The following is a 27,782-nucleotide window of genomic DNA, read 5'->3' on the forward strand; positions in this document are numbered from 1 at the left end:
GGCAGAGTGATGGGGATGTGATGAGAGGCACAGCAGGATGAAGTTGAGTGTGGCTTTGTACTCACTTATCTTGATCTAATGAGATAATTGAAGCGTTTCCGGCACTGCACCCAGGTCCTCCTCACAACATCCCTGCTGTTGACCTCCTCTGTTATTTGGAGCCAGGCTCCTTTGGTCTGCTGGGGAGGTCTCTTCCGTCCATCCGAAGGGAAGAGGACCTCCCTGTGTGCTCTGACTCCCTCCACAAGCATATGTAGAGAGTCATCAGAGAACCTGGGTACAGCCCTCTGTCTCTGTGCAGTCATGTTTCCAAGTGTTTGGAACACTCAAAAGCCTCCAGTACAGTGCCTGCACTATCCTAGATGAACCTGCAAATGCTATGTGGCCGTGGCGCCTTCAAATATCCCGGCTGAAAACGCCTCATCGCTGACGTCATCAGATCTGCACCATTTAATAGGGCCGGGTAACGCACAAGGCTGCCTTAATAGGCCCCATTAATGGAAAATCGATTTCAGGAGCGGAAGGAATGAGCAGCGGGGTCGCGACCCGCCACAGCAACCGCCTGCACCCGACCCGTTCAGGGCCAGAAAATTCCAGACTTGGATGTGTAACAAAAGGGGTTAGGAAAAGGTGAAAGAAGTTAAAAAGCTCACAACCAAAGTTAAAGAAATAGGATTGCTGTGAGGAAGAAATAGGATAAGTGTCTTCAGCATGTTTTGTTTTTATTTTAAAGAAAAGGAAAACGTTTCTGTAGTGTATGTACCTTTAAGAGAGAACTACTTTTACAGCTCCTGTATACTGTAGTACCGGCAGTGACCACACCTGTATATAAGCCTTGAGCAGGCATCTGTACTGTTAGTTTTTAGACTACCCTCATCCAGTAAACACCTGTTGATTGTTGATCTGCAGTCTCCGTCTATTTATTGAAGAACACCATACCTTAAGATTCATGGATTCAACAGCGGCGACGAGGTCGATTCGAATCTACCTGCAACTCTGCATTCCTCCCAAGGATTCGCTCTGGGAGGACAGTGGAAGAAAGTCGAGGCCAGAAGCACGGGCGTCGACCACGAGCAACCGCCCAGTCATCCGGCAGAGAGTGAACATCGCAGGGGAGGCTGTTGAGAGCTGGGCTTGGTTCTCCAGCCACGACGATCCAGCAACAGACTAGCAACAGGTACAGCGCAGAACCTTCCTGGATAGCGGCGGCTGGAGCCGACCGATGGCACAGAAAAGGCCGAGCAGCGTCGACGGGGTAAGAGAGAGGGTAAAGCGCACAGGGCGCAGCCGGGGGTTGAAGACCGAGCGGCGTCGACGGAAAACAAAAAAGAGAGAGAGGGTAAAGCACAGCTGGGGTTTAGGACCGAGCGGCGGCAACGAGAGAGGCGCACAGGAGAATGCGCAGAGCGCAGCCAGGGCTCAAGGGCTGAGCAGCGTCCGTGGGGAAAGAAAGGAAGCGCGGGAGATGCCATTGGGCCGCGGAGAAGAAGGGAGAGCGCGGGAGACGCCATTTTTGAAGCCGTAGCGGAGAAGAAGGGCGAGCGCGGGAAGAAAGGAAAGCGTGGGAGACGCCATTTTGAGCCAGCGGAGAAGAAGGGAGAGCGCGGGAGACGCCATTTTAGCCAGTCTAACCACACCCAGGGATGCCGAAGAGTGGCAGAGTCACAGCGTTCGACAATGAAGTCGAAGATTGGGCGACATATGTGGAACGCATTGAGGTGTACTGCAAGGCGAATGAAGTGCCAGATGCCAGGAAAGCACTGGTTTTGTTGAATTCCATGGGTGCAAAGACGTATGGCTTACTGCGAAACCTAATAACCCCAGAGAAGCCAGTGGATAAGGATTTCGAAAGCATAGTGGAAATCCTACAGGACCACTTAAACCCCACACCACTGCTGATAGCAGAAAGATTTAAGTTCCACAAAAGGAACCAGCAGAAAGACGAAAGTAATGCTGAGTATTTAACGGAACTGCGCAAGCTATCGAAACACTGCTAGTTTGGAATGGGACTAGCAGATACGTTAAGGGACAAGTTTGTGTGTGGGCTTCAAAGTGAAGGAACCCAGGAACGGCTTCTATCAGAAAAGGATCTTACGCTGGACAAGGCTTTCAGCATGGCAGTATCACACGAAGCAGCCACACGGGGCGCTGCAGAGGTACAACGGAGACCGCAAGAATATGGCACCAATGAAATGTCATATGGAGCAGGGAAGTGTTATCGCTGCGGCAGAACAACACACGACCAGAAGGATTGTTGGTTCAAGGGCCAAGTGTGCAGACAGTGTGGAAAAGCAGGACACATAGCAAGAGTCTGCAGGTCAGGGAAGAAAACCAGCAGCAAGAAATCTCCACAGGAGAAGTACAAAAAGGTACATAAGGTGATGGACAGTAGTTCAGACGAACAGAAAAGTGATACAGACTCCGGAAGCAAGGAGCTGGGTTGTCTGAAACTACATAATGTAATCAAAATGGAGGATCACCAGACTATCTGGGTCACGCTCAAGATAGACAGAGTCCAAGTGAAAATGGAATTGGACACAGGATCAGCCCTAACAGTTATAAACCGAAGGGACTACAAGCGGCTATTCTCACATATATCCTTGAAAGCTACAGAGATTGTCTTGAAGACGTACACGGGGCAAAAAGTCTACCCCAAAGGAAAAATAAGGGTGAATGTGATATACAAAGGCCAGGAAATACCAAAAATGGACCTATATGTATTGCCAGATGGAGGACCACCACTACTAGGACGTGAATGGATCCGGAAGATACAATTAGATTGGCATTCCATACAGGCACTGACGGTTGAGGCCAAAAAGGATGACGACGTCACACCTGGACGACTGTCAAAAATGCTAACTGACGCACAAGAAGTGTTCCAGGAGGGACTCGGAACACTAAAAGGCATAACAGCGACGATTAAAATAGAGGAAAATGCAAGCCCAAAGTTTTTTAAGGCCAGGCCGGTGCCTTATGCGATCTGACCAGCCGTTGAAGCAGAGCTGGAAGGTTTGGAACATTCAGGAGTACTGTCCAAAGTAGACTGGAGCGAGTGGGCTACACCCATCGTTCCTGTAATGAAGAGGTCGTTGAGTAATACGCCTGGGGAACCAAAGAAGGTCCGCATTTGTGGAGATTTTAAGGTGACAGTGAACCCAGTCCTTCACACGGTACAATATCCGCTTCCACGGATTGAAGATATTTTCGCCTTGCTATCTGGAGGAAAACGCTTCACTAAGATTGATCTGGCCCAGGCGTACCTGCAAATGGAGGTAGAAGAAGCCTCAAAACAATACCTCACGATCAACACTCATAAAGGTCTCTACCAATACAACCGGCTGGTGTTCGGGGTAGCATCGGCTCCGGCTATTTGGCAAAGGGCAATGGATCAAGTCCTGCAAGGGATTCCAGGGACCCAGTGTTATTTGGACGACATCCTGGTCACGGGCGAAAATGACAGTGATCACCTCGCCAACCTGGAGAAGGTGCTTACTAGATTGAAGGAATATGGGCTACGAGCTAATCGCCACAAGTGCGAGTTTTTCCAGAAGCAGATCTCGTATTGTGGCCACGTTATTGATGAAGAGGGGTTACATAAGTCCCCTGAAAAGATTGAGGCAGTAGTCAAGGCTCCAGCACCGGAAAATGTGTCACAACTGAGGTCGTTCCTCGGGCTGGTGAACTACTACCATAAGTTCTTACCAAATTTGTCTACAGTATTACACCCACTGAACACCCTACTGCAAACGGGGGTACCATGGAAGTGGAATGACGAATGTAAACAAGCTTTCCAGAAGTGCAAAGAATTGATCACATCAAAAGAGGTGTTGGCCCATTTCAACCCAGCACTACCAATTCGGTTGGTGTGTGATGCATCACCCTATGGTATTGGAGCGGTGCTGTCGCACAAATTCCCAGACGGGTTGGAGAGGCCAGTAGCCTTTGCGTCTCGGTCACTAACCTCAGCCGAGCGCAACTACGCCCAGATTGACAGGGAGGCCCTCAGCCTAGTATGGGGAGTAAAAAAATTCAACCACTATCTGCATGGGCAGAAGTTCACCTTGCTGACTGACCACCAACCACTTGTCTCCATCTTTAATCCAAAGAAGGGCGTTCCGGTGATGACTGCACAACGGCTACAAAGATGGTCCCTTTTTCTAGGGGCGAACCAATATGAAATAGAGTATAAAGGCACGAAACAGCATGGAAACGCTGATGGGCTATCACGCCTGCCACTGCCTACTGCGGAGGAAGCACCAGCAGTGGACCCTATCGAAATATTTTATTCGTCGATAATTGAACGCTTGCCAGTAACTAACGCGGATATAGAGAAGGAGACCCGAAATGATCCGACACTGTCTCGGGTATATGATTTGACGGTGAAGGGATGGCCAACACATGGCAACTCACTGTTGCCAGCATTCTCATCCAGAAGAGAACAGCTGTCAGTATGCCAGGGGACAGTGATGTGCGGATCCCGAGTGGTAATTCCACCCAAGTTAAGGGAGAGAGTGCTCAATGAGCTTCACGAAGGCCATCTGGGAGGGGTGAAAATGAAAAGCCTTGCTAGGGCTTATGTGTGGTGGCCGGGGATCGATCAACAAATCGAGGACCTAACAAAGAGCTGCTCAGGATGCCAGAAGGTCCAAAATGCACCACCACATGCCCCCCTACACCCATGGGAGTGGCCCTCCTCTCCATGGCAACGGGTGCATATTGATTTTGCTGGTCCATTCATGGACTCAATGTTCTTAATAGCAGTGGATGCGCACTCAAAATGGCCTGAGGTAATCAAAATGTCCTCCACCACTACGGAGAAAACGATTGCAGTCCTACGGACCATATTTGCCAGGAACGGCTTGCCAGAGCAGATTTGCTCTGATAACGGACCACAGTTTGTGTCCGAAGAGTTTCGGAAATTTATGAGAAGGAATGGGGTAAGGCATTACACATCTGCCCCGTATCATTCAGCCACAAATGGATTGGCTGAGAGGTTCGTACAAACCTTTAAAAAGGCAGTAAGGGCCATGTGCGATGATGACATTCCACTACATCATAAGGTGGACAATTTCCTGTTAGCCTACAGAAATGCGACACATGCAGTTACCAACCAGACCTCGGCCATGATGTTCTTTAACCGAAGGTTGAGATCTCGTCTGGATTTGCTCAGACCAAATGTGCGAAGAAATGTTGAGGATAAGCAATTCCAGCACATCAATGAGAAGCCATCAAGGAGCTTCAATGTAGGACAACCTGTCTTGGCCCGCGACTACTGAACAGAGAAATGGCAACCCGGAACGATATGCACACGGCAGGGGCCACTAATGTACACAGTGGATGTCAGGGAGAACATTGTGAGACGCCATGTCGACCAGATCCTAGCGTTACAGGAACGAGTCAACCCCATGTCTCGCGTACCTGGGGATGAACCTGACATACCGGTAGCATCTACCCCAGAAACAGTAGCAGCGGAAACTGATGAACTAACCGACAACAGGGGGCCAGAATCGCCTCCGCACCAAGAACAAGACACTCAGGAAAGGCGCTATCCAGAAAGGATCAGGAAGCCGCCCCAAAGACTGAATCTATAAATGGACTATTTCAGTTAAATGTGCATGTTAAAGTGTTAACTGTTATTTGAATGTTATGGTACTGTTAATCTAAAAGGGGAGGAATTGTAGTGTATGTACCTTTAAGAGAGAACTACTTTTACAGCTCCTATATACTGTAGTACCGGCAGTGACCACACCTGTATATAAGCCTTGAGCAGGCATCTGTACTGTTAGTTTTTAGACTACCCTCATCCAGTAAACACCTGTTGATTGTTGATCTGCTGTCTCCGTCTATTTATTGAAGAACACCATACCTTAAGATTCACGGATTCAACAGTTTCCGAGAGTGTGTGTGAATGTTTCACAGGGAATATCACATAAATTTTGGCACTTTTAGTTCATAATTCATGCAGGGATCAATGGAAGAAAAAATGGGGGCGACTGGTCACCTTCAATAGGGGGCAAATCTAAAGGGGAAAGGGCGAGAGAAAAGAAATTGGTGTTGTTTCGAGCAGTCCAGACGTGGACTCGTATCAAAAGGCAACAGAATTAAGGGTGACGGACTCAAACAATGTTGAAAGGGCCAGAGATAATTGTTGGAACATTAGAAATTATATTTCTAAGTTGCATAAAAGTGTGAAGATTGTGCACCCAGAATTGGGGGAAAAAAACTTTGAACTACAATTTAAGTTGGCGTGGAAAGGCTGAGAAAAGCAAAAACAAAAGTTTGTGTTGCAAAAGATAAGTTTCAGTCCAAGCTTCAGCCTTGAAGTTATGGTTGACATGGTGGCTGGTAGAAAATGAATTTGAACTTTTCAAAACATTTGTTTTAATTGGACTAGAGTTAAAAAAAAACTGCCCTTTCCCCTTTAGATTTGCCCCCTATTGAAGGTGACCAGTCGCCCCCATTTTTCCTTCCATTGATCCCTGCATGAGTTATGAACTCAAAGTGCCAAAATTTATGTGATATTCCCTGGTCACGAGCCAAGAAACATTCACACACACTCTCGGAAACGTTTTCCTTTTCTTTAAACAGAGCGGCGGCGGGAACCTCGGCGGCGGCGGCGAGGCTGTAATAGGTGGCAGAGGCAGGTAGGCCTCAGAGCGGCGGCGGGAACCTCGGCGGCGAGGCTATAAAAGGCGGCAGAGACCAGGTAGGCCTCAGAGCGGCGGTGAGAACCTCGGCGGCAAGGCTATAAAAGGTGGCAGAGACCAGGTAGGCCTCAGAGTGGCGGCGAGGCTATAAAAGGCGGCAGAGACCAGGTAGGCCTCAGAGCGGCGGCGAGGCTATAAAAGGCGGCAGAGACCAGGTAGGCCTCAGAGCGGCGGCGAGGCTATAAAAGGCGGCAGAGACCAGGTAGGTCTCAGAGCGGTGGCGGGAACCTCGGCGGCGGCGGCGAGGCTATAAAAGGTGGCAGAGACCAGGTAGGCCTCAGAGCGGCGGCGGGAAACTCGGCGGCGGCGAGGCTATAAAAGGCGGCAGAGACCAGGTAGGCCTCAGAGTGGCGGCGGGAACCTTGGCGGTGAGGCTATAAAAGGCGGCAGAGACCAGGTAGGCCTCAGAGTGGCGGCGGGAACCTCGGCGGCAGCAAGGCTATAAAAGGCGGCAGAGACCAGGTAGGCCTCAGAGCGGTGGCGGGAACCTCGGCGGCGGCGAGGCTATAAAAGGCGGCAGAGACCAGGTAGGTTTACCAATCTCAGAGAGAGGGAGAGAAGTAAAAAGTAATCGAAGTGTGACGTCACCAAAAAGCAGGTAAGTGATTGGTTGGTGAGTATTTCTCTCTTTTTTAAACTTTTTTGTAAACCAGGGCCCTTAAATATATCATTTAATAACTGTAGTGTAATTGGTGGGATTGATTTGATTTAATTTATTTTGAATTAATTAAAGGGTAAGTCATGACAGGAAAACTCGACCCTGTGGTATGCTCCTCCTGCGCTATGTGGGAACTCAGGGACACTTCCTGTGTCCCTGACAACCATGTGTGCAGGAAGTGTATCCAGCTGCAGCTGCTGGCAGACCGCATTGCGGCGCTGGAGCTGCGATTGGATACATACTGGAACATTCGCGATGCTGAGGATGTTGTGGATATCACGTTTAAGCAGTTGGTCACACCGCAGGCAAAGGTTGCACAGGCAGAAAGGGAATCGGTGAACAACAGGCAGAGTACTAGGCACAGGCAGGTAGTGCAGGGGTCCCCTGTGGCCATCCCCCTCTCAAACAGATGCCCTTAAATATATCATTTTGGATACTGATGGTGGGGCAGATGGCTTCCCAGGGGAAGGCAGCAGCAGCCAACTTCCTGGCACCAGGGGTGGTTCTGCTGCACAGGACGGGAGGAAAAAGAGTGGGAGAGCTATAGTGATAGGGGATTCTATTGTAAGGGGAATAGATAGGCGTTTCTGCAGCCGCAAACGAGACTCCAGGATGGTGTGTTGCCTCCCTGGTGCAAGGGTCAAGGATGTCTCAGAGCGGCTGTAGAACATTTTGGAAAGGGAGGGTGAACAGCCAGTTGTCGTGGTGCATATAGGTACCAACGATATAGGTAAAACCGGGATGAGGTCCTAAAAGCTGAATATAGGGAGTTAGGAGGTAAATTAAAAAATAGGACCTCAAAGGTAGTAATCTCAGGATTGCTACCAGTGCCACGTGCTAGTCAGAGTAGAAATAGAAGGATATTTCAGATGAATACATGGCTAGAGGAATGGTGCAAGGGGGAGGGATTCAAATTCCTGGGACATTGGAATCGGTTCTGGGGGAGGTGGGACCAGTACAAAACGGACGGTTTGCACCTGGGCAGGGCCGGGACCGATGTCCTAGGGGGAGTGTTTGCTAGTACTCTGGGGGAGGGTTTAAACTAAAATGGCAGGGGGTTGGGAACCTGAGCGGGGAGACAGGGGAAAGGGAAACAAGGAGAAAAGCAAAAGTGGCAGAGAAATCAAGGGTTTAAATCAAACATGGCCACAGTAAATAATAATTCTAAAAGATCTAAGAGTGTTAAAAAAACAAGCCTGAAGGCTTTGTGTCTTAATGCAAGGAGCATTCATAATAAGGTGGATGAATTAGCTGTGCAAATAGAGGTAAACAAAAATGATATGATTGGGATTACGGAAACATGGCTCCAGGGTGGCCAGGGCTGGGAACTCAACATCCAGGGGTATTCAATATTCAGGAAAGATAGGCAAAAAAGAAAAGGAGGTGGGGTAGCATTGCTGGTTAAAGAGGGGATTAACACAATTGTAAGGAAGGATATTAGCTCTGATGGTGTGGAATCTGTATGGGTAGAACTGAGAAATACCAAGGGGCAGAAAACGTTAGTGGGAGTGGTATATAGACCTCCAAACAGTAATGCGGAGGTCGGGGATGGCATTAAAAGGGAAATTAGAGAAGCGTGCAATAAGGGCACAGCAGTTATCATGGGTGACTTTAATCTACATATAGATTGGGCTAACCAAATTAGTAACAATACTGTGGAGAAAGAATTCCTGGAGTGTATACGGGATGGTTTCCTGGACCAATATGTCGAGGAACCAACTAGAGATCAGGCCATCTTAGACTGGGTATTATGTAATGAGAAAGGATTAATTAGCAATCTTCTTGTGTGAGGCCCCTTGGGTCGGAGCGATCATAAGGGCCTAGAAATTCGGGTCGGGGGCTTCCCGTGGGTGCAAGCCCCCGACCTGCACTTACCTTGCGCGCCGGCTGTTAAGCTGTGGACCCGCATGGAATTCTGGTCCTGGGTCTGCTCCAGCTGCCGGCGCGCAGTGTTTGCGTATCCCAGGGGCGCAGTTAGTTCGATGCGACCCCTGGGATCACGTGGGCCATGGGGAGCCAATCGGAGCAGGGAATGCTCCATTCATAAGATTGACAGGAAGAGCTGTCAAAACTTATAAATGCTACGGGCCCCAAAACATCACTAAATCTTCTAATAAATTTTTTAAAAACATCACATTTTTAAAATAAACTATAAATTACACGAAATAACTATTTTAAACAATAATTTAAATTTTTGAAAAAAATAATTTTATTTTCTAACAGGGCTAAAAATAAACTTACCTTGCTTTAAAGTATTTAAAAATAATAAACCTGTGGAAAAAATGTTTTAATTTTAATTAATTCGCCACTTACCTTGTAAAAAGCAGGCCTTACGCCTGCTTTTTAGATGTGTAAATTCTGCAGACTTACCCTCCCGGGAAAACCTGTAAAAAAAACCTAGGTTCGATGCGCACGCGCAGCCTCTCCCACACACGCGTTCAAACTCTGAACCCCTTCATTCAGGGGAACGGAAGTGCTGGTTTCCCGCGCATGCGCAGTGCATGCACGAAACCGGCTGTTCCATTGGGTCTACAGGTGAATACCCTGTGCGTACGCACCCATGGAGACCCAAATTTCTGGGCCAATATGATAGAATTCTTCATTAAGATGGAGAGTGAAGTAGTTGACTCAGAGACTAGGGTCCTGAATTTAAATAAAGGAAACTACGATGGTATGAGGCGCGAGTTGGGTAGGATTGATTGGGGAATGTCACTCAAAGGGTTGACGGTGGATAGGCAATGGCAAACATTCAAAGATCGCATGGATGAACTACAGAATTTGTTCATCCCAGTTTGGCATAAAAATAAAACAAAAAAGGTGACTCAACCGTGGCTAACAAGGGAAATTAGAGATAGCATAAGATCCAAGGAGAGGACATATAAATTGGCCAGAAAAAGCAGTAAACCTGAGGATTGGGAGCAGTTTAGGATTCAACAAAGGAGAACAAAGGGATTAATTAAGAGGGGGAAAATAGAGTATGAGAGTAAGCTTGCAAGGAACATAAAAACTGACTGTAAAGGTTTTATAGATATGTGAAGAGAAAAAATTGGTGAAGTCAAGCGTAGGTCCCTTGCAGTCAGAATCAGGGGAATTTATAATGGGGAACAAAGAAATGGTAGACCAATTAAATACATACTTTGGTTCTGTCCTCACAAATAACCTCCCAGAGATGTCGGGGAACATGGGGTCTAATGAAAGGGAGGAACTGATAGAAATCAGTATTTGTAGGGAAATGGTGTTAGGGAAATTGACGGGATTGAAGGCCGATAAATCCCCAGGGCCTGCTAATCTACATCCTAGGGTACTTAAGGAAGTGGCCCTAGAAATAGTGGATGCATTGCTGGTCATCTTCCAAAATTCGATAGACTCTGGAACAGTACCCATGGATTGGCGGGTAGCTAATGTTACCCCACTGTTCAAAAAAAGGTGGTAGAGATAAAACGGGGAATTACAGACCGGTAAGCCTGACATCGGTAGTGGGGAAAATGCTAGAGTCCATTATAAAAGATGTAATAGCAGAGCACTTAGAAAACAGTGACCGGATCGGACAAAGTCAACATGGATTTACAAAAGGTAAATCGTGCTTGACTAATCTACTGGAATTTTTTGAGGATGTAACTGGTAAAATAGATAAGGGCGAACCAATGGATGTGGTGTATTTGGACTTTCAAAATGCTTTCGATAAGGTCCCGCATAAGAGATTAGCGTGTAAAGTTAAGGCACATGGGACTGGGGGCAAGGTATTGACTTGGATAGAGAACTGGTTGGCAGACAGAAAGCAAAGAGTTGGAATAAACGGCTCTTTTTCCGAGTGGCAGGCAGTGACTAGTGGGGTACCGCAGGGATCGGTGCTTGGACCCCAGCTATTCACAATATATATTAATGATCTGGACGAGGGAATTAGATGTAATATCTCCAAGTTTGCAGATGACACAAAGCTGGGTCGGCGTGTGTGCTGTGAGGAGGATGCCGAGAAACTCCAGGATGATTTGGACAGGTTGGGTGATTGGACAGAAGCATGGCAGATGCAATATAATGTGGATAAATGCGAGCTTATCCACTTTGGTGGCAAAAACAAGAAGGCAGATTATTATCTGAATGGCAATAGATTGGGAGAAGGGGAAGTGCAACGAGACCTGGGCGTCCTTGTGCACCAGTCGCTGAAGGTAAGCATGCAGGTGCAGCAGGCGGTTAAGAAGGCAAATGGTATGTTGGCCTTCGTAGCGAGAGGATTTGAGTACAGGAACAAGGATGTGTTGCTGCAGTTGTACAGGGCCTTGGTGAGACCACATCTTGAGCATTGTGTGCAGTTTTGGTTGCCTTATCTGAGGAAGGATGTTCTTGCCATGGAAGGAGTGCAGCGAAGATTTACCAGACTGATACCTGGGATGGCAGGAATGACGTATGAGGAGAGATTGGGTCGATTGGGCTTGTACTCGCTGGAGTTTAGAAGAATGAGAGGGGATCTCATTGAAACTTATAAAATTCTAACAGGACTAGACAGACTAGATGCAGGAAGGATGTTCCCGATGGTCGGGGAGTCCAGAACCAGGGGTCACAGTCTAAGGATAAGGGGTAAGCCATTTAGGACAGAGATGAGGAGGAATTTCTTCACCTAGAGAGTGGTGAACCTGTGGAATTCTCTACCACAGAAGGCAGTAGAAGCCAATTCATTAAATATATTCAAGAAGGAGTTGAATATATTTCTTAAGGCTAAAGGGATCAAGGCATATGGGGAGAAAGCAGGGACAGGGTTCTGAATTTGGATGATCAGCCATGATCGCATTGAATGGCGGAGCAGGCTCGAGGGGCTGAATGGCCTACTCCTGCTCCTATCTTCTATGTTTCTATGTTTAAAGACCCGATGGTATTGTTTGCAAGTCTACCGATGACACAGGGAGAGGTGGCAATGTAAGCAGTGTCGATGGAAGCATAAATTACAAAGAGGTATTAATTGATTGAATGAATGGGCAAAACAGTGACAAATGGATTTTAATGTAGGCAAATGTGAGGCCATCCACTTTGGAGCTAAAAAGGAGAGAACAGGATAGTACTTTCTAAATGGTGAAAAGCTAGAAAGAGTGGATGTCCAAAAAGACTTGGGGATCCACATACATAGATCATTAAAATGTCTTGGACAGGTATGGAAATAATCAAAAAGGCTAATGGAATGCTGGCCTTTATATCGAGAAGACTAAAATACAAGGGGTTAGAAGTTACGCTACAGCTATACAAAGCCCTGGTTAGACCACATCTTCGGAAAGATATGTTGTCCTTGGAGGGAGTGCAGCGTAGATTTACCAGAATTCAAGGGTTAAATTACGAGGAGAGATTACACAAACTATGGTTGTATTTCCTGGAATTTAAAAAAAAGGGGGTGATTTGTTTGAAGTTTCCAAGATATTAAGGGGAACTGATAGGGTAGATAGAGAGAAATTTGCAGATTGATTAAATTGACCAGTTTCAGAAGAATCAGAAGGGTAACTTGGTTATAATTGACTGCTTTTCCAAATTAGGTTAAGCAGCAAACATCGGAAATTGAAAATTGGTTTAAGGAGAAAAGGTAAGATAGGCTATGATGGAATAAAGAAGGAGAAAGGGAAAGATTCTGTCCCTTTTCTACTGTTAAAAGCTGCAAGTTTTTAGTGTACTGCCTCTTTAAAAAGGCTGTGTGAAGACTTTTGGTGCCACTGTGGCTCAGCCCTCTTTTCACTTTTGTGTAAGAGTGTTAAAAGCTTTGTTACACTGAAAAAACTAATTTTTTTGTTCAGTGTAAAATATTGAATATAAGTCATTTGGAAAGACACCTGAAGAAAGAAAAGGAAAGATGTAATTTACTCTAAGCTCGTGTTATTTTGTTTTATTTTATCTGTTCTGTATTGTGTTTAGTCAATAAAATATTGGTCTGAATTAACTTGGAACTATTGAGGTTTAACTAACCTATTAAATGATGAAAACCTGACTTTCCTTGTGGCCACAGTGAAATTCTGGTTATTTTAAACTGTGTGAGGGTCTCTCATTCCGGACATGAGGCTTTCACATTGAGAAAAAAGGGGAAGACATCCTATAGTTGGAACAGAATTGGTTCACAGAATGTTTAAAGCTAATAGTGATGTTGATAATGATTTTTGCTGGTTTTAACTGATTTTTAATTCATATGGATAGATAAAAATTTGGTAACATTTTTGTGCCTTCATGGCTCACGTTTTGAAAATTGGAAAAGGAAAAGCTGAAATTTATTTATGAATTTAATTGCATCAGAAAATGTTGTGCAAGATACAAAGACTGAGGAAAAAAAAATGTAAGATGTGTTTGGTTCTTTGGGAAAGCTTTCCTAAATTTACATGAAGTGATGCTGTTATGTCCCCGAGACTTTTAGTATTGTGTTTTGTCTCCCCCTAGTGGTTTTACTACTTACCTCCTTATTGTTGATTTATGTCATGTGACATGATGAGAAAGTGAAAGTAAAACACAACCACGAGGGAGCCCAGAATTCATGGCTGGCGATGTATACAGTATCTAACGCCATCCTTCCCAGTTTCCCCCTTTGACTGGCATTGTCTGTAAGTAGCCTTTTATCAGATGTCTTTATGTTTGATCTATGTCACCATTTCTTGATATTTGTGGCCAGATGAGTTAAAATATTGCACTTTGTGGAGTTTCCATGTGGCTGGCTATTAGTCTTTCTCCTGGCATTCATGTGTTAGACCTTTGATTGTTGTATCAGATTTACCTCAAATTGTAATAGAACCGTCGAGTTATAGTGGTAATGTTTTGTTCTACTATCCTAGGTTTATTTTGTGAATTCAGATTGTGATTGTAATATCAATCGGCCTTATTTGATGTTGTAATTTCTTGCTCTCTTTGTAGTTTCACCCTGTGTCATTAAACTGGATTAAAAGTAACCGCCTCCTGTTTGGTGATGAGGGTTTAGCTGTCTGTCGAATCATAGTCGTGAGGAGGACAGAACAGTGAAAAGACACCTTTCCCATGGGCGAATCTACTAAAGGTACAGATACTCAACACCAACACGATTCAATGCATCTCCGAAGCCACACATTCCAGACACCAGTCACAAAAGCTGAAATGGAGGAACAGTCACCATTGAAACAAGCAGAGGAGACCAGATCTCACTGTTCTGGCTCCTCCAGGCATTCAAGTAGGTCTGTTACTGGTGCAGCAGCAGCGATGGCCAGATCCAAGGCCGAAGCAGCCAAAGCAAAGATATCCTTTGCTCAAAGGGAAATGGACATAAAAATGGAAAAGGCACGTATTGAAGCAACATTAGCCGTATTGGATATGGAAAAAGAGGCAGCAGCAGCTCTAGCGGAGGCAGAAGTCCTTGAAGCAGCTGTTGAAGGTGAAGCAACAGGCAGCAACCTTAACCTTCATCTCCCTCACCGAGATCCAGTGCAACGCACCACAGAATACATACAAAGCCACTCCAGGTCACAAACTGTTAACTCTTCAATGCCCGACATAGAGCCTGTTCCAGAGTTAATACACGAACAGGAGGAGCCTGGCCATGCATCTCAGCGCCGTTGTGAGCTCAACAAAAACACTGTGGAAGAGGATGAACACAAGTTCCAACCAGAAGACCAAAGGCTAACCCATCATTATCGTTCACAATATCTGCAGACCTATCGCAGTCCAGCTGCTCTACCTCACTACGAACAGACCCAAGGCATGTCAGATTTCGTGAGGTTCTTCGCACGTCGTGAACTCGTCACCACCGGGTTGCTACAGTTCAACGACCAACCTGAAGACTACAGAGCATGGAGGTCTACTTTTCGGAACACCTTAAGAGGGTTAGACCTGTCAGCAAGCGAAGAAATCGACCTACTCGCTAAATGGCTGGGTAAGGAATCCTCTGAGCAGGCCAAGAGAATTCGAGCTGTGCACATTAACCTCCCGGAAAGGGGGTTGAAGAGGATATGGGATCGTCTGGACGAGAGCTATGGCTCCCCGGAGGTGGTTGAGAATGCACTGTTTAAGAAGCTGGAGAACTTTCCCAAGATCCTCAATTGAGACCGCCTGAAGCTCAGAGAGTTAGGTGACGTCCTAATGGAAATTGACTCAGCCAAAACTGAGGGATGTCTGCCAGGTCTTCTGTACCTTGACACGGCACGTGGGATAAATCCCATTGTTGAAAAGTTACCATTCAACTTGCAGGAAAGATGGATAACTCAGGGATCAAAGTATAAGGAAGATCACAACGTTCCCTTCCCACCTTTCTCCTTTTTTGCCAAGTTTATCTGCCAGCAGGCTAAAATAAGAAACGACCCAAGCTGCTTCTTCTCCACTCAAAGCCCTGGGCCACCGAAGACAGCACAGTCTGCTACAAGCTACAACCAGGGAACTCCAGTGTCAGTTCATAAAACTGAAATGTCACTGTCCACCACCTCCTCCAGCGACGACGCAGATGGGAAAACGGACGACCCCGTCAAGCAATGCCCCATTCACAACTAGCCGCGCCCGCTCAGGAGGTGTCGGAGCTTCAGAGAACGGGCTTTGGAGGATCGCAAATTGTTCTCAAAGGAACATGGCATCTGTTATAAATGCTGTTCCTCTTCAACTCACCTGGCACGGGACTGTATCACGGCCGTCAAATGTGCAGAATGCAATAGCGAAGGCCACAACACAGCACTCCACCCAGGTCCAGCCCCCTGGGTCTCAACGGCCTCTACCGCCGCAGCAGAGCACGGCGGGGAGGAAGAGCAAGACATTCTGACACCTGAAGTAGCCTCACATTGCACCAGGGTCTGCGGAGCACACATCAGCGGCAAATCCTGTTCCAAAATCTGTCTTGTGACGGTCTACCCTGAAGGACAGCAAGAGAAAGCCATAAAGATATACGCCATGCTGGATGATCAGAGTAACAGATCACTCGCCAAGTCTCAGTTCTTTGACCACTTTAACATAGAAGGAAACAGCTCCCCATATTCACTGAAAACTTGTGCCGGCCTAGTGGAGACATCAGGAAGGAGGGCCAGTGGTTTCGTAGTGGAGACCCTTGATGGAAAGACGAGCGTGCCTCTGCCCACACTAATAGAGTGTAACCAGGTGCCTGATAACAGGTCAGAGATCCCTACACCTGAAGCAGCGCTTCATCATGCTCATCTCAAACCAGTGGCTTACCAGATTCCACCGTTGAACCCTCAAGCTCCCATCCTGCTTCTACTAGGCAGAGACATAGTGAGAATCCACAAGGTACGTGAACAGATAAATGGTCCACATGACTCACCTTATGCTCAGAGACTTGACCTAGGGTGGGTCATCATCGGTGATGTTTGTCTGGGAAATGCCCACAGACCTGCCAAAGTGAACACATTCCATACAAATGTGCTGGAGAATGGTCGCCCCTCACTCTTTGATCCGTGCCCCAACAGCTTTCAAGTGAAAGAAAGATACGGCATACAGGTTCCAAGCTCTCTCTCTGATGATCCTACTGAGCAACCAGAACACGGAAAGCAAGAGGATCGTCTTGGCCAGGCAGCCTTCAAAGGGACGAGTGACGATGACAAGTTAGCTCCTTCCATTGAGGACAAACTCTTTATAAAGAACATGGATGAAGAGGTCTTCATGGACAGTAGCAATAGCTGGGTCGCTCCTCTACCGTTCAGAACTCCAAGACGACGGCTTCCTAACAACAGAGGACAGGCACTCAATCGACTCATCTCTCTCCGCCGCACGCTGGAAAGAAAGCCGGATACAAAGGACCACTTCATTTCATTCATGCAGAAAGCCTTTGCCTCAGAAGACCACGCCAATGACCGAAAGGACCTGGACCTTGGAGTTGACTTACCTCCTCTACAGCGCAGCCTTGGGCTCAGTTGGGACCTGAATACGGATACCTTTACCTTCCAAGTTGAAGATAGCGAAAAGCCCTTCACACGTCGCAGTGTCCTTTCTACAGTGAGTGGCCTGTTCGACCCCCTTGGGTTTGTGGCACCAGTCATCATCCAAGGAAAAGCTCTGCTTAGAGACCTCACGGCAGACACAAACGATTGGGATTCACCACTACCTTGAGAAAAGGAGGGATCTTGGCACACTTGGAGAAACTCTCTCCAAGACCTCAGAAAGCTTCAAATTCCAAGACCCTATACTCTCATCTCTCCCTCTGAAGCTCAACACAAAGAAATATGTGTCTTTTCTGATGCTTCAAACAATGCCATAGCTGCAGTTGCCTACCTCAAGGTCACAAACCCCAATGGAGATTGTGAAGCAGGCTTCATCCTCGGCAAGGCAAGGTTAACACCACGTCCCGAACACAGCATCCCACGACTGGAGCTCTGTGCTGCCGTTCTGGCTGTAGAGATGGCAGAACTGATCACCTCCGAGATTGGTCTCAAGCCTGACTCTATCCAGTTCTACACAGACAGTAAGGTGGTGCTGGGCTACATATGCAACCAGACTAGAAGGCTTTATGTGTACGTCAATAACAGAGTCCAACGCAGCAGAAGGTCAACACAACCTGAACAATGGCATTACGTGCCTACTCACCTGAATCCAGCTGATCACGCCACCAGATCTGTCACTGCAGCTCGCTTAAGGGATACCACATGGCTTATAGGACCTGAATTCCTGTGTCGTCCCCAGCAGAAAGTCACAGAAGTGTCATTCTTCTCCATACGTGGACCGGCCAAGCAGCTTCGATCTGACTGTGGTACCAACTTCATCGGAGCCTGCAAGGAGCTCGACATTCCTTCTTCTAACGATGACAACACAGTTAAGAGACACCTCGCAGACCAAGGTTGCACCTGGATCTTCAATCCGCCACATTCCTCACATATGGGAGGTTCATGGGAACGAATGATCGGCATCACACGCCGCATATTGGATGCAATGCTTCTGGAACATGGATTTTCCAGACTCACTCATGAAGTCCTCACCACATTCATGGCTGAAGTGGTAGCCATCATCAATGCAAGACCACTCGTCCCTCCATCATCAGATGCAGAGTTCCCACTCATCCTGACGCCGGCCACCCTCCTCACTCAGAAAGGAGAAGCCATTCCTACACCTCCAGGAGAGTTCGGCAGCAAGGACCTCTACAGACGTCAGTGGAAGCAGGCACAGAGTCTGGCCAACACCTTTTGGAGCCGTTGGTGACGCGAGTACCTGTCAATTCTCCAAGCATGCAGCAAATGGCAGTCGTCAAAGACCAATGTCCAGACGGGGAACATAGTTTTAATGAAGGGCAGTCAGAACAAAAGAAGTGAATGGCCGATGGGGATCATCTCAAAGGTTTTCCCCAGCAAAGATGGTAGAGTTCGGAAGGTAGAGGTCAAGATCCCAATCGGTGATGGGACAAAGCTCTTCTACAGGCCAATCACAGAGTTCGTGCTTCTTCTCTCCAAGGAAGACCAGACGGTTGCTCCCTGATAAGTTGTATTTTCTTTATTATGTGGCATCTTAGAGATACCAGACGGGGAGTGTTATGTCCCCATGAGACTTTTAGTATTGTGTTTTGTCTCCCCCTAGTGGTTTTACTACTTACCTCATTATTATTGATTTATGTCATGTGACATGATGAGAAAGTGAAAGTAAAACACAACCACAAGGGAGCCCAGAATTCATGGCTGGCGATGTATACAGTATCTAACGCCATCCTTCCCAGTTTCCCCCTTTGACTGGCATTGTCTGTAAGTAGCCTTTTATCAGATGTCTTTATGTTTGATCTATGTCACCATTTCTTGATATTGTGGCCAGATGAGTTAAAATATTGCACTTTGTGGAGTTTCCATGTGGCTGGCTATTAGTCTTTCTCCTGGCATTCATGTGTTAGACCTTTGATTGTTGTATCAGATTTATCTCAAATTGTAATAGAACCGTCAAGTTATAGTGGTAACGTTTCGTTCTACTATCCTAGGTTTATTTTGTGTATTCAGATCGTGATTGTAATATCAATCGGCCTTATTTGATGTTGTAATTTCTTGCTCTCTTTGTAGTTTCACCCTGTGTCATTAAACTGGATTAAAAGTAACAACGCCTCCTGTTTGGTGATGAGGGTTTAGCTGTCTGTCGAATCATAGTCGTGAGGAGGACAGAACAGATGCAATAGTGTCTGACAATATTTTGCTCCGCCTTCTTATAAACCTACAAAGGAGTTAACCCTTTCCGCTGACAGCTGTTTTCTTAATCCACCAAGCAACCACCTTTGTATGGCTGAATGTAAATTTATAAGGGGCATTATTAAATTTAAGTTTGTTAATTTAAGTGGATCTTTCCCCACGGTGACAGAAGAAATTTATGAATTAACAAATTAACCCCTTGGGCTCTCAAGCAGAGCCACAATGGATTCTGCTTCTTTTTTCTTATAAACAGTGGACCACGGTTTTCCGGACTGATGGCATAGCAAGAGATCCAGCAGTTTTAAGAATTTATCTGCAGACATCAAATGTCACAGCATGGCGACGATTTGGACTTAAGATTCTGCCCTTCAAGGGCTCGGACTTAACATTGACAAGACCTGTCAGTCCAACAATACTGCTCTTTGAAATGAAAAAAGAATGGACTCAGCCACAACATATCGAGTTCTTTTAGAACAATAAAATGTCCAAGAGGAGGTTCGGTTAAATAAAATTAAACAAACAAAATGTGTTAAAATTTGGATGTTTAATCTACATTTTAAAGATATTATGATAATATTGTATTGGACAGTAAAGTTCCTCCGGGGCTCATGGATGAAATGGTGGATAGTGTGTAAAATTGAATGAGAGAAAGTGAGTGAGGATATAAGATGAAAACAGGAAAATTACACCACCAAATGAGAATTTTTCCAAAATCATTGTTCTTAGGTGAATTGGCATAAATCACCTGGGTACAATCTGTTATTAATGCACATTCTTGTGAAAGTCAGGGAAGTGTAGTAAATTGATAAGCTTTCTCTTGGAGATATTTGTGTCATTGCCTATACTGAACAATAAGAAAACTGCATTTGATAGCCTGGGACATCGGGACCATGCAAGGGGAGATGAGCAAAGGTCTCCAGACTCGCCACGATCTTTTGATGAGATCACCTGAAAGCCCAAGAAAGACTTGTATCAAATGTCACGTGTGGCATGATATCGGGATAGTGGTGTGTGTGTGCCAATGTGATTTGTTACATGTGAAATAACTAGCATGTGGGAATGCATGTTGAATTTGCACTAACGAACAGGTCTCAGGCATGCTCAGTTATTGACAACAGCACAACATGAAATGGCTAATGTAGCTCAGGAGAGTGAGACAACTTTTTAAAATAGATAAGGGAGAACCAGTGGATGTGGTGTATTTGGACTTTCAGAAGGCTTTCGATAAGGTCCCGCATAAGAGATTAGCGTGCAAAATTAAGGCACATGGGATTGGGGGCAAGGTATTGACTTGGATAGAGAACTGGTTGGCGGACAGAAAGCAAAGAGTAGGAATAAACGGGTCGTTTTCCGAGTGGCAGGCAGTGACTAGTGGGGTACCGCAAGGATCGGTCCTAGGACCCCAGCTGTTCACAATATATATTAATGATCTGGACGAGGGAATTGGATGTAATATCTCCAAATTTGCAGACGACACAAAGCTGGACGGGAGGGTAAGCTGCGAGGAGGATGTCGGGAAACTCCAGTACGATTTGGACAGGTTGGGTGATTGGGCAGAAACATGGCAAATGTGGATAAATATGAGGTTATCCACTTTGGTGGCAAAAACAGGAAGACAGATTATTATTTGAATGGCAATAGATTGGGAGAAGGGGAAGTGCAAAGAGACCTGGGTGTCCTTGTGCACCAGTCGCTGAAGGTAAGCATGCAGGTGCAGCAGGCGGTTAAGAAGGCAAATGGTATGTTGGCCTTCGTAGCAAGAGGGTTCGAGTACAGGAACAAGGATGTCTTGCTACAGTTGTACAGGGCCTTGGTGAGACCGCATCTTGAGTATTGTGTGCAGTTTTGGTCACCATACCTGAGGAAGGACGTTCTTGCCATGGAGGGAGTGCAGCGAAGATTCACCAGGCTGATACCTGGGATGGCAGGAATGACGTATGAGGAGAGATTGTGTCGATTGGGCTTATGCTCACTGGAGTTTAGAAGATTGAGAGGGGATCTCATCGAAACCTATAAAATTCTGTCAGGTCTGGACAGACTAGATGCAGGAAGGATGTTTCTGATGGCCGGGGAGTCCAGAACCAGGGGTCATAGTCTAAGGATAAGGGGTAAGCCATTTAGGACCGAAATGAGGAGGAATTTCTTCACCCAGAGAGTGGTGAACCTGTGGAATTCTCTGCCACAGAGGGCGGTGGAGGCCAGTTCATTAAATATATTCAAGAAAGAGTTGGATATGTTTCTTGAGGCTGAAGGGATCAAGGGATATGGGGAAAAGGCAGGGACAGGGTACTGAATTTGGATGATCAGCCATGATCACATTGAATGGCGGAGCAGGCTCGAAGGGCCGAATGGCCTACTCCTGCTCCTATCTTCTATGTTTCTATGTTTCTAAATCATCAAGGCACTGACACATACTCCATTGAGAAACTGTCTATGAAATAATCAGGATAGAGTTAAACACACTGCTATCTGTCAGGGGGATTAAAATTAAAAGTAAAGAGAATGCAGATCAAGTTAGGAATTTCCTTAGTTAGAATGGTTGCCAGTTTCAAGGTCTCCACTAACTGCTGAACAAAGAAACTTGTAGGGAGGCCAAGGCCTGTCTCTGTCTGGACAAGGTAGCCATGGTTGTATAGAAATCAGCTACAAGCTGAAGGTGGGAGACAAGGAGGCCATACCTTACAGGTTCCATAACAAAACATGGATCAAGTGAGGAGCAACCTCCATGAGGAAGCAGAGGACCTCAAAGAGTTAGGTTTGGAATCTGTGATAAACCGAGGTATAGCCTCTCAAAAGCACAATTTCAGTGGTTTTGGGGAAAGAACTCCAAGGCGGGCTTGGGAAGATTGGGAGTCCTGCATGGGGGAGACCAGGAAGTCTCCCCTGAACCAGGTGGGATGGGACACACCCTGATCCCAAACACTAAATTGGTCAAGGAATTAATAGGATTCAGTTAAAGTGTTAGTATCACACTAGGACAAAAAGTAATTCAAGAACATTGTAAAATACTTCAATACCAAGTTAAAAGGTAACGACAGCAGGTTATTTTAGATTAAGAGATGTCTTATGTTGATAAGTAATTCAAGAACATTGTAAAAGACTTCAATACAAACATAAATGTAATGACAGCAGGTAATTTTAAAGTAAGAAAAGTCTTATGTTGATAAGTAATATTAACTATTGGTTTGCCAAGGACAAATACTGATGGTGATCGTCATAACACTAAAATGTATGCGGGACCAAAAAAATGACATCTCACCTCACAAAAAGAACTCTACCTGCCTGATCCAGCAAAAGAACCCAAATGTTAATGGACTAGAAGTAACTGAATCAGGAAATGTATTATGTAACAATGTGCATTTTGAAATTGTACCAGTTGTATTAATCATGAGCTTGATTATATGAAGGGAGTTAGTCACAATTAATAGACAAAATGGTAGGAGAATTAGTAAAGAATGTGTTAGTAAAGAATAGAAAACAGGAACCAAGGGCTGAGGAAGATGGGGAACATAAGGAGAATCAGTTTAAATTGCAAAGAAAGCGAGGGCTGACGGAATAGCTTGGAATAGGAGCCACGGCAAGGTTAGCAGAATATATAGAAAATATGTGGGAACACGATGATGTAATGAAGAGGCACTTAAAAAGATTATTGGCAAACAATGAGGCTAACTAGAATCAAGACCTTACTAGAGGTATCGTGCGTAGCCTCTGTGACATTTATGACGAATGTGGTCCAGAAGGGACCGGACAACATAGAGGGTAATCAAATCCCTTTATTCATGAAGAACAACGAGAAAATGATTCAAAGGAACCACGATATAGACTATAATATGATGCGCCAGATGGGAATGTAATTTTTGGCCCTCCGAAATGAGGACGGGGGTCGAGGAAATCATACCGGTGGTGCTGGTACTACCCTTGTTAGCAAAGCATGGGAATCAGTCTTGGGAAGTGTACCCGGTAAAGTTTATCGAAGTGAGTAAAGACTCTGGAATAGGCCCGATACATAAACAAAAAGGGCCCAGAAATTCGGGTCTCCACGGGTGAGTACGCATGGGGTACTCACCCGTAAGCCCAATGGAAGTGCCGGTTTCGTGCATGCACTGCGCATGCGTGGGAAACCGGCACTTCCGTTCCCCTGAAAGAAAGGGTTAAGAGGTGGAACGCGTGCGCAGGAGAGGCAGCGCATGCACATCGAACTTACGTTTTTTTTGCAGCTTTTCCCGGGAAGATAAGTCTCCAGAAGTTAGACATGTAAAAAGCAGTCGCAAGGTCTGCTTTTTACAAGGTAAGTGGTGAATTAATTAAAATTAAAACATTTTTTCCACAGGTTTATTATTTTTAAATACTTTAAAGAATGGTAAGTTTATTTTTAGCCCTGTTAGAAAATAAAATTATTTTTTTCAAAAATTTAAATTATTGTTTAAAATAGTTATTTCATGTAATTTATAGTTTATTTTAAAAATGTGATTTAAAAAAAAATGTATTTGAAGATTTAGTGATGTTTTCAGGCTTATAGTATTTATAGGTTTGACAGGTCTTTCTGTCAAACTTATGAATGAAGCATTCCCTGCTACCATTGGCTCTCCATGGCCCACGTGATCCCAGGGGACGCATCGAACCAACTGCACCTCTGGGATACGCAAGCACTGCGCGCCGGCAGTGGGAGGAGGCCCAGGATCGGAATCCCACGCGGGCCCACAGCACAACGGCCGCTGTGCAAGGTAAGTGCAGGTCGGGGGCTTGCACCCGCGGGAAGCCCCCGACCCGAATTTCTGGGCCATGAAGAATACCCAAGCCATCTGATAAAGAATGCCAGAACTTGGATAGCAACGGACATAGAGTGTTGCACCCCAAACGGGACCACTTGAGTTTATAGGTGTGATGTGGAATGAAAACATACCACCCCAGCTGCGGATTCATAATTGATGAGGAATCACCCAATTATAAGATGAGTCAAAGACTCTGGGAAGAGGGACGGACTAATATAGTCTACAAAGGCAAGGAAAGATACTGTGTGACCACCACAACTGCTTTTATGATTGTTGGATTAACAAGGTGGCCCATACCGGAACACTGATTCTGTGTGATTCCAGCTGGGAAAAACCCAAATTGGTGATAAAACATTGGGGCCGGCACACCATCATAATGTGACCCACCTACAAGTAAGGAGGTTTTGGAGAATGAGACGATTCAAGCAATCTCACACAATGGACACTATGGCCTAGAAATTCAGTGGGCTGCGCCACCCGTTAGCGCCTTAAGAGGGCGCTAAGTGGGTCGGAAGCCACTGGCCACGCCTCCCGCTACATTCAGCGGGATGCTAATGGCGGCGCTAGCCATCAGCGCTGCGCCGCTACCGATGACGTCATCAGTGTGCGCAGCACCCCGCTAACGCCCCGATCGCGATATTTAGATGCGCCCCCTGCTTTAACGCCGGACGCTATGTGCGACCGGTTCAGGGGGGCCTACCTGCGGCGGTAGAGGCGCTAATTAAAGGAGGTGCGGGGCGGCCATTTTTGTTGCTGGCTGCCTGCCAGCACCTCTCCGCGCTGCCATCCCCGGCCTCCTGAGCTCCCCCCGCCCCCCCCCACGGAGTGCCGACTGTGTTCCAAGAGCCCAGCACTTCTCCTCGGTGCCGGGCTCTTTTGCCGGCACTCGCGATCCTCAATCGTGCTGCACAAGGCCCCTCCCCTTTAAGAAGGGGAGGAAGGCCTGCAGTACCGCAGCGCGCCGTGCTGCAGCGTGTGGCACTGCGGCACGTTGCGCAGCGATATTCAGTTGCAGCGCCCCAAGAGGGATGCGGGGCGCCTCCAGTAGCGCCGCGCTTCCCTCTGGGGCGCGCCAACTGAATTTCCGGCGGCCGGTCGCGACTGCTTCCGAGGCTATAGTGAATTTCTAGGCCTATATACCTCCCCGTCTCTGGCTTTAAAAGTTATAATTGAGAGAACAAGGACATCCCAGAAACACGTAGTGCAAATGGTACAGACAAATAGAGGGATAGACAGGCAATCACAAGACTCGGGAACATGAATGGTGGGAACTAGCCACTAGTGTGGAGCTACATCCTTGGGTTGATTATTTCAGATGGGATTGGTGATAGCCCAGATAATAGCATTAGGGATCCTGGCCATTGCATTATGTCGTGTGAGGAAATCAACGAGGGACATAGAAAATATAAGGAGAGGTAAGGAGATAGCAAGGGCACTAAGAGGAAGCCAGGATTATTAAAGAGAAAGAATGATATAAAACACTTTGCTAAGGGGTAACCCATCAGGGAAAAAAATAATAAAAAGTAGGACATGTTGGCACATGGAACTCAGTTAATTCAGCTTCTCATGTTCAGTTCATTCAATATGGGGGGAAAAGGTGGTTGGCATCATTAGACACAGAGAGAGATACAGATTTCACTTAGCAACAGCCAGTGTTCAAGACTGAAGTAAGGCCTTGGAATGTTAATAGTATTGCCATACTGTAAACATCCCACCACATACCATTGCAGTCTTCGCAAGGGGATGTTGACGTACAAGTTGATTGAATGTAAACTGCCAAATGTTGACGTATGAGAATTGTAATCTTGTGTGCATCAGCTGAAGGACGGTGCATTTGACCGGAGACTACCAAATAAAGCCAGGCCACTTCCAGTTTGATAAAGAGAATAATGTATAAAAAAGAAGCTTTCGTGTTAAGTAGAGAGAAGAGAGAGACCTTTTGTAAAGTCTGTGGGTTATATGGTGAATTAATACACAGACTACAAGAGTAACTTTAACAGGACTTTACTATTCGAAGGTCAGGGCGAATCTGCCCAATAAATCCTTACACAGCACTTATATACCGGTGTGGTCACTCCCGGTATTACAGTATACAGCAGCCAAGATAAAGTAGTGCAACACCTAAAATAGTTCTCTTAAAGGTGGACGGTTACATACCATAGTTCTCTTAAAGGTAGAACGGTTACATACACTACACCTTTCTAGTGTGCATGCCTACACTCAGAACTGCTGACGAAACTCCGCTTGTAAACTGCGTTATATTCTGAAGAACTTGTACTCCACTTTTAGATTGTTTTTTATGTTAAAATAGGAAAAATAAAGTGATTGTAACCATAAAACTGAATTCTTTACTACTCAATGGAACAACAGAAAACTATTTAAAACACCAGACAATCCTGTCCTCACTTGATGTTCACTCAGTTACTGAATAGCAATTAGAAGCAAGAGCTCTGGTTGATTTTCCATTCTCTGGTCCAGGAATGCTGATTGTAATCACATTACCCTTACTGGTGCTGAGTCTGATATCAGCTAACTCAGCACAGGCTGAGAGATGAACCTGGAATATTCCTTGTCTGTCTGACTTTGTATCACACTGAATGGTGCCTTTACTCATCAGAGGAGCTGATACAATCACTTTTACATTTAATTCAGTATTGAGGTACATGAAAGAAATAACATTTTGACATTAGCCACTTGCTGTCTGAGCTAGGGTTCCCAACCCTTGTGGAAAGACTAGGAATTTCCCGATATATGGGGTTCCTATTCTGAGCGCTGCCTCCAGCACCCGGGAGATCAGCGATTTAAATTTCCCTCTACAGTACGCCCACATGAACACCAGACACTTATGTGAGGTACTGTAAATAATTACGGCTAGCCTGGCATCGGGACTGGGAATTAGGTTATACTGCATTCATTTAAAACAGAATAATTTCCCAGCCTTTTCCATGGAGCTTGTCACCGGTTGCTTCTCAGTACCGTCACCTGCAGAGAGCCACGACTGGCCGGAGTGCAGTTGGGAATCGGCGGCGGGGTGGGCTCTGTAATTGGGGGGAGTCTCAAGAGTTGTGGGGGGGAAAGAGGGAGACTTGGGAAATGGGGCTCAGGGAAAGATAGAGATTGGGGAAAGGGATGCTCGGGGTGAGCTGGAGACTGGGGAGTGGGGGTTCAGGAAGAGATACACTGGGGAGTGGGGGCTTGGGGTGAGGTGGAGTCTGGGGAGGGGGGGCTCGGGGAGGGAGACACTGGGGAGTGGGGGCTTGGGGTGAGGTGGAGTCTGGGGAGGGGGGGCTCGGGGAGAGAGACACTGGGGAGTGGGGGCTTGGGGTGAGGTGGAGTCTGGGGAGGGGGGGCTCGGGGAGAGAGACACTGGGGAGTGGGGGCTTGGGGTGAGGTGGAGTCTGGGGAGGGGGGCTCGGGGAGAGAGACACTGGGGAGTGGGGGCTTGGGGTGAGGTGGAGTCTGGGGAGGGGGGGCTCGGGGAGAGAGACACTGGGGAGTGGGGGCTTGGGGTGAGGTGGAGACTGGGAATGGGGGTTCGGGGAGTGGGGGAGACTGGGAATGGGGGATCAGG

General features: G+C 46.4%; 1 protein-coding gene across 1 annotated transcript in view; it reads right to left on the reverse strand.

Moving 5' to 3' along the window:
- Window positions 1–27,782, reverse strand: part of pde10a (phosphodiesterase 10A) — an 899,745-nt gene that overhangs the window by 32,003 nt on the left and 839,960 nt on the right. The window lies entirely within an intron of this gene.

This window comes from Somniosus microcephalus, chromosome 3 (genome assembly GCF_052327205.1).
Source record: "Somniosus microcephalus isolate GS21.2 chromosome 3, FLI_Smic_1.0, whole genome shotgun sequence".
Classification (NCBI taxonomy): domain Eukaryota; kingdom Metazoa; phylum Chordata; class Chondrichthyes; order Squaliformes; family Somniosidae; genus Somniosus; species Somniosus microcephalus.